Source organism: Taudactylus pleione, unplaced genomic scaffold (genome assembly GCF_031769625.1).
Source record: "Taudactylus pleione unplaced genomic scaffold, aTauple2 ptg002996l, whole genome shotgun sequence".
NCBI classification, from domain to species: Eukaryota; Metazoa; Chordata; class Amphibia; order Anura; family Myobatrachidae; genus Taudactylus; species Taudactylus pleione.
In genome coordinates this window covers 22501-28275 of record NW_028287361.1, presented here as the reverse complement: position 1 = coordinate 28275, position 5775 = coordinate 22501, and the positions used below count along the sequence as shown (strand labels likewise).

Genomic DNA, 5775 nt, shown 5'->3' with positions numbered 1-5775 from the left:
GGTTCGTCTTGCGCCGGTCCAAGAATTTCACCTCTAGCGGCACAATACGGATGCCCCCGGCCGTCCCTCTCAATCATGGCCCCAGTTCCGAAAACCAACAAAATAGGAGACCGGAGTCCTATTCCATTATTCCTAGCTGAAGTATCCAGGCGACCGGGCCTGCTTTGAACACTCTAATTTTTTCAAAGTAAACGCTTCGGGCCCCCGGGACACTCAGTCAAGAGCATCGGGGAGGCGCCGAGAGGCAGGGGCTGGGACAGGCGGTAGCTCGCCTCGCGGCGGACCGCCAGCTCGATCCCGAGATCCAACTACGAGCTTTTTAACTGCAGCAACTTTAATATACGCTATTGGAGCTGGAATTACCGCGGCTGCTGGCACCAGACTTGCCCTCCAATGGGTCCTCGTTAAAGGATTTAAAGTGTACTCATTCCAATTACAGGGCCTCGAAAGAGTCCTGTATTGTTATTTTTCGTCACTACCTCCCCGAGTCGGGAGTGGGTAATTTGCGCGCCTGCTGCCTTCCTTGGATGTGGTAGCCGTTTCTCAGGCTCCCTCTCCGGAATCGAACCCTGATTCCCCGTTACCCGTGGTCACCATGGTAGGCGCAGAAAGTACCATCGAAAGTTGATAGGGCAGACATCCGAATGCGTCGTCGCCGTCACGGGGACGTGCGATCGGCCCGAGGTTATCTAGAGTCGCCAGAGAGGCCGGGGGCGGCGGGAGGCCGGGGCCGACCCGCCGGGAACCCCCGGATTGGTCTTGGACTGATAAATGCACGCATCCCTGGGGGTCAGCGCTCGTCGGCATGTATTAGCTCTAGAATTACCACAGTTATCCAAGTAACGGGGTCGAGCGATCAAAGGAACCATAACTGATTTAATGAGCCATTCGCAGTTTCACTGTACCGGCCGTGTGTACTTACACGTGCATGGCTTAATCTTTGAGACAAGCATATGCTACTGGCAGGATCAACCAGGTAGCTCTCGGTCCGCGCGCCGGTCCGCCCCCCGGGGGTCGGGGGGGACCGGCGGGTTCGGAAAGCGGCGGGGGGCGCGCGGCCCGTGCGCCGGGGAGGTGGGGAGGCGCGTCGGACGGGGCCGTCCCGCGAGCGTCGGGAGGCGGCCGGGGCGCCGGGCGGCGCGGCCGAGGGAGAGGCGGGACGGGGGAGCTCGGAGTTAGAGTGGCGGCCGGGGCCCGCTGACCCGTGGCGGTTCCGGGGCTTGGGAGGACGGACGGCGCCCGCCTCTTCTTCGCCTCACCCGACAACCCGTTCGCTGGGAAACCGGAGCTGCAAGCCGTCCCGGGGGGTGTGTGGTTGGATAGGCAGCGGTCGAAAAGTCGCCTCAGGCCTCCCGACGCCGATCCCCGCCGCCAGGGCGAGGCCGGGCCGTCGGCCCCCAGGGGACCCCGCTCCCCCAACCCACCGCATCCCGTTCTACGCCTGACCGGTTTCAACTTGTCCCGGGGGGGTGAAAGGGTGTAGAAGCGCGGAGCGCGGTCGCCCGCCCGACCCGGGCCCGGGACTGGCCCGGGCCCGCTCGGCGCGCAGCTTCCGGCCGGCTCCCTCCGAAAAGGACTCCCCTCTCCTCCTGCCGTGTTTCCGTCTCGGCCGCCCTCGCTCTTCGTCTCCGCGGCTCGGTCGATCTCTCTCTCTCTCGCGCCCTCCGGCCGCGGGGACTCGCCCCGGCTCTCTCTCTCTGTCGCTCTCGCGGGGGGGGCGGCCCCGTCTCTCTCCGCCCTTCTCTCCGCGGGCCGGGCCGCGGCCCTCTGCGTGCGGGCGCCGCGCCGTCGGGGCGACGGGCGGCGCGCCGGGCCCTTCTCTGGGAAAGGGACTGTTTCGCGGGTCGACGCTCGAGCGGTTCCGGGGAAATCGTGTGCTCCGCCGGGGCCCGGGGGTGAGCGCCTCGCCCGGGAGCGAGGACGGCCTCCCCGGAAGCCCCTGGCGGTGTCGGACGCCTGAGTTGGGGCTGACGGACGGAGCAGACCGCGACCGCCTGGAGTCGGACGGGGCCCGCCTGCCCTCCCGGTCCCCCCCGGTGAAAGGGGGTCGGAGCGCGAGGCGGACGCCTGGTGGACCGGACGCCCTCGCGGCGGAGGGGTGCCGGGCGCGCCGTGGGCCGAGGGAGGGTCGGGTTCGCCCGTGAATCCGGCCGGGACCCCTGGGTTCCGGCCGAGCGATCGTCCCTCCCCGCCGGGACGCGGGGTGCCTCATCGATCGGAAGGGTGGCTCGGGGGGCGCCTCGAGCCTTCTCGCGCTGCGCCCCCCACGGATCTCTTCCTGGCTCTCTCTCTCTCTCTCTCTCGCCTCTTCGCCACCTATGAATCCGCCCGAGGAATTCCCTCGGACGTCACGGCGTCGCTGCTGCGCGCCACCTTTTGCGGGGCGCCGGCGGAATTTACCCGACCTCCTGGAACCGGGTCCCGGCACGAGGCCCTTTTTCCCGACCTCATCGGGACTTCCAGAGGTTGCAGTTCCCCTGTCTGCCGCCGGGTGGCGCTGCGCCGCAGGGAACGGATGAAGGGGAAGGGCCGTACCCCTTCGGCCCTGCCGGGAGACCTCCGGGGGCTCCCGCGCTGGCGGAAGGGGCTCTCTCCCCGGTCGCCCCTGGAGCCCTGGCACGGAACGCCTCGCTCGCAGAATCTCCCGTGCTCTCCTGGAGCCCTGGCCGGGCCGCCTCGCTCGCAGAATCTCCCGTGCTCTCCTGGAGCCCTGGCTGGGACGCCTCGCTCGCAGAATCTCCCGTGCTCTCCTGGAGCCCTGGCTGGGACGCCTCGCTCGCAGAATCTCCCGTGCTCTCCTGGAGCCCGGCCTGGGCCTCCTCGGGTGGGAGAAGGCCCCCCCGGCCAGTCGCCTCGCTTTCTCTCTCCCTCTCCTAACAATCCGCCGGAGGGTTTCCCTCACGGGTCACGCCACCGGTGCTGCGCGCCACCTTCAGCGGCGGCTTCTCCCTCTCTTCCCCGAAGCCTCGGAAGCGCAGGGCGGACGAGGGCACCCCGGTCCGACCTCATCGGGGCCTCCGCAGAGGGGAGTCGGCCTCCCGTGGACCGCCGCCCCTTGGCCTGACGGGCCCCTGGGGGGCCGGGGAGGGGGCAGGGGCGAAGGCCGGTGCCCGCCGGCACGGCGGCGCCCCCCGGTGGCCACCCGGTGGCGCTGCAGCAGCACCCCGGGAGGGCAAAAAATTGAAATAAAAAAAAATAGAGCCACCCGTGAAATTAAAACATTGGGGGGAGTAAGGTGCAGACCCGCCCCGACCCGCGGCGCCCCCCGGTGGACGCCCCGCGACGCTGCACCAGCAGCGCCCCGTGAAATTATTACTATTATTATTATTATTATTATTATTTTGAAAAAAATGAAAAACAGCCACCCATGAAATTAAAACACAGGGAGAGTGCACGGTGCAGGCCCGCCCCGCCGCGCGGCGCCCCCCGGTGGACGCCCCGGGGAATCGAAAAAATGAATAACAAAATGAAAATTTTTAAAGTAGCCACCCATGAAATGAAAACATAGGGAGAGAGTGCAAGGTGCAGAAACGCCCCCCCCCCACGCGGCGCCCCCCGATGGACGCCCCGGGGAATCGAAAAAATGAATAACAAAATGAAAATTTTTAAAGTAGCCACCCATGAAATGAAAACATAGGGAGAGAGTGCAAGGTGCAGGCCCGACCGAATCGTGGACGCCCCCCGGTGGACGCCCCGCGCCACTGCAGCAGCACCCCGGGAATTTTTTTTATTTTTATTTTTTTTTAAGAAATAGCCGCCCATGAAATAAAAACATAGGGGGAGTGAGGTGCAGACCCGCCCCGCGGCGCCCCCCGGTGGCCCCCCGGGAAAATGAAAAAAAAAATAAACAAATTTGAATAGCCACCCGTGAAGTAAAAACATAGCGAGAGTGAGGTGCAGACCCGCCGCGCGGCGCCCCCCGGTGGCCGCCCGGGAATTTAAAAAAAAGAAATAAAAAATTACAAATTATATGCCACCCATGAAATAAAAACATAGGGGGAGTGAGGTGCAGACCCGCCCCGCCTCGCGGCGCCCCCCGGTGGCCGCCCGGGAAATGTTTAAAAAAAAAAAAAAAAATGACATAGCCACCAAATGAAATAAAAGCATAGGGTGAGTGAGGGGCAGAGTCGCGGCGCCCCCCGGTGGCCGCCCCGGGAATTAAAAAAAAAAAAAAAAATTCTATAGCCACCCATGAAATAAAAGCATAGGGTGAGCGAGGTGCAGACCCGCCCCGCCTCCCGGCGCCCCCTGGTGGCCGCCACTGGAATTTAAAAAAAAATAAATTATGTAGCCACCCATGAGACTAAAAAAAACACAGGAGGAGTGAGGTGCAGACCCGCCCCGCCTCGCGGCGCCCCCCGGTGGCCGCCTGGTAAAATAAAAAATGTAAATAAAATTGTATAGCCACCCGTGAAATAAAAACATAGAGGGAGTGAGGTGCAGTCCCGCGGCGCCCCCCCCCCCCCCCCCCCCCGGTGGCCGCCCTGGAAAGTTTTAAAAAAAAGTAATTCTGTAGCCACCCATGAAATACAAACATAGGGAGAGTGAGGTGCGGACCCGACCCGTCCCGCGACGCCTCTGCGGCAGCACCCCGGGAAATCTGAAAGAATATGAAAAAAAATAGCCTCCCATGAAATAAAAACATAGAGAGAGCAGGGTGCAGACCCGCCTCGCGGCGCCCCTGCAGCAGCACCCCGGGAAGTTTGAAAAAAAAAATAAATAAAAATAAAATAGCCACACGTGAAATAAACAACACGGGAGAGTGAGGTGGAAATTTGAAAAAAAAATAAATAAAAGTAAAATAGCCACACGTGAAATAAACAACACGGGAGAGTAAGGTGGAAATTTGAAGAAAATAAATAAAAGTAAAATAGCCACACGTAAAATAAACAACACGGGAGAGAGAGTAAGGTGGAAATTTGAAAAAAAATTAAAATAAAATAGCCACACGTGAAATAAACAACACGGGAGAGAGAGTAAGGTGGAAATTTGAAAAGAATAAATAAAAAAAAAATAGCCACACGTGAAATAAACAACACGGGAGAGAGAGAGTAAGGTGGAAATGTGAAAAAATAAAAATAAAATAGCCACACGTGAAATAAACAACACGGGAGAGAGAGTAAGGTGGAAATTTGAAAAAAAAAATAAAATAAAATAACCACACGTGAAATAAACAACACGGGAGAGAGAGAGTAAGGTGGAAATTTGAAAAAAATAAATAAAAGTAAAATAGCCACACGTGAAATAAACAACACGGGAGAGTAAGGTGGAAATTTGAAAAAAATAAAATAAAATAGCCACACGTGAAATAAACAACACGGGAGAGAGAGAGTAAGGTGGAAATGTGAAAAAATAAAAAATAAAATAGCCACACGTGAAATAAACAACACGGTAGAGAGAGAGTAAGGTGGAAATGTGAAAAAATTAAAATAAAATAGCCACACGTGAAATAAACAACACGGGAGAGAGAGTAAGGTGGAAATTTGAAAAGAATAAATAAAAAAAAAATAGCCACACGTGAAATAAACAACACGGGAGAGAGAGTAAGGTGGAAATTTGAAAAGAATAAATAAAAAAAAAATAGCCACACGTGAAATAAACAACACGGGAGAGAGAGAGTAAGGTGGAAATGTGAAAAAATAAAAATAAAATAGCCACACGTGAAATAAACAACACGGGAGAGAGAGTAAGGTGGAAATTTGAAAAAAAAAATAAAATAAAATAGCCACACGTGAAATAAACAACACGGGAGAGAGAGAGTAAGGTGGAAATTTG

At 57.6% G+C, this 5775-nt stretch overlaps 1 pseudogene; it reads right to left on the bottom strand.

Moving 5' to 3' along the window:
- On the bottom strand, positions 1-979 carry LOC148431056 (18S ribosomal RNA; annotated as a pseudogene; the record flags this gene model as incomplete).
- Positions 980-5775: the final 4796 nt, after the last annotated feature.